Raw genomic sequence first — 2,074 nt, 5'->3', positions numbered from 1 at the left:
CTTATCTGTTGTGCCTGTGCACTTTATCTGTTTCACTGTTGGTGAATGAGAAACGTCCTCGCCAGTCCTTGTATGTCTGGTGAATCTGAAGAATTGACATTAAAGCTGACTTTCACTTTGAAATGTTATAGGCCTACTGCATATTGAGAAAATTTAGATCGGTATTGCGCAACTATTGGGAGACTGAGACCCCCAATTATTGACAGGTATTTCGCACACTGATCCAGCCACTGTAAATCTAAACCTTATCAAAAAGGAAAATTTTAAAGTTGTAGGAAAGTCATATTTAAATGTCAAATCATTCTGGCTTAAAAATGTGTATCAATGTATTCTTTATCAGACTTAACAGGCTAACAGCAGCCAGGGCTAAGGTTAGCCTGTCTGCAGCAGCCCTCTCACGGCATAGCCGTGTGTTAAGTACTTTTGGCAGTAATTGCGATTGTTTTTTAAGGCTTTTGCTTAATTTGGAAAAACTTTTGATTGAATTTTATCTCATAAACTTATGATATTTTATTAACTAAAGACCTTATGGAATCATTTTTGTATCTCTTCCAAGGACAACAGCTACAACCAAGATGTCAGAGCACGAAACTCACAATTGTAAGCTAAGTATTAAAGTATTAGTATTTTTAAATTTATATATATATTTATATATAATTATATATATATATATAATATATATATTTATATATAATTATATATATATATATAATTAACATTTATATATTATTTAGGGACAACAGAAGAACCCAGGCCCTGATCAACTGGCGCACAGCCGATCAGGGCCTATGTGGTGGGAGGAGGAACTCTTCCAAATCTGGATGGGAGTAAGTAACTTTTATCTGCCTACATTTTCATCTTACAGTCATTATTGTGGCACTTACACTTTTCTCTTCAACTAGTGAATTTGTGACAACTTCGGGCCTGCAAGTCTCCCCAAAGCAGGCCAAAAATAAAGTGGCACAATTTGGTCCAAAAATACCAAGGTAAAAAAATGAATCCTCCTCATTAATTAACTGACATTGTGTATTATTTATGTCATATTTATGCTGTTACTAATAAAAAAAAATAAGAAATAAAAAAGAGCAGAAGGATATTGTACTGATTTACCGGAATGATCACAAACCTACACCCTATTTCCAGGAGCTCCGAGACACACTTACCGGGAAGGGGGTTGTGGCTGGTGGTGTGACTGCTGCCACCTAGCAGTGGTATAAGCAGCTTGATGCTGCACTTCAGGAGCTGCACAATATCAGTCAACCCCTGGTTGTTGCCAGCAGCTTGTCTGCCACTACTGTTGGGGTGGTCATGACCTCAGCCTCTACCCCTGCCCCAACACCTGAGAGAACAGGCAGGCAGGCCAGGAAGAGAACCAGTGAGGTCGGGCTCACTTTAAGGCAACTGACTAGCTATAGGGTGTCATGAGGGCGATCACCAAGAAGAAAAAATTCCCTCAGGTGGGTGTAAGAAATTCTTGTACAACGGAGAGCGGCACAGTACCAGCGAGTCATGAACAGAGCCGGCATTGCCGATGTAGACATTGGACAACAAGATTAAAAGTTTAAAATGTAAAAATAAAAGGCGTAACTTTTGAAGACGGTGGAGTACTATGATCCAACACTGATTTTGAGTCAATTGATCACATTACCTAGAAGCTATTGAGCAAAAATGCTAATATTTCTATATAAAAATTTATTAAAAAATATAAAAAATCTAAAATGTAAAAATAAAAGGCGTAACTTTTGAAGACGATGGAGTAGTATGATCCAACACTGATTTTGAGTCAATTGATCACATTACCTAGAAGCTATTGAGCAAAAATGCGAATATTTCCATATAAAAATGAATAAAAAATATTAAAAGTTTAAAATGTAAAACTAAAAGGCGTAACTTTTGAAGACGATGGAGTACTATGATCCAACACTGATTTTGAGTCAATTGATCACATTACCTGGAAGCTATTGAGCGAAAATGCTAATATTGCCATATAAAAATGAATTTAAAAAATATTAAAAACTTTAAAATGTAAAACTAAAAGGCGTAACTTTTGAAGACGATGGAGTACTATGATCCA

This window comes from Cyprinodon variegatus, unplaced genomic scaffold, assembly GCF_000732505.1.
Source record: "Cyprinodon variegatus isolate N-32 unplaced genomic scaffold, C_variegatus-1.0 Scaffold387, whole genome shotgun sequence".
NCBI lineage: Eukaryota > Metazoa > Chordata > Actinopteri > Cyprinodontiformes > Cyprinodontidae > Cyprinodon > Cyprinodon variegatus.
The sequence above is the reverse complement of the archived record's forward strand: the minus strand, read 5'-3'. Positions refer to the sequence as shown.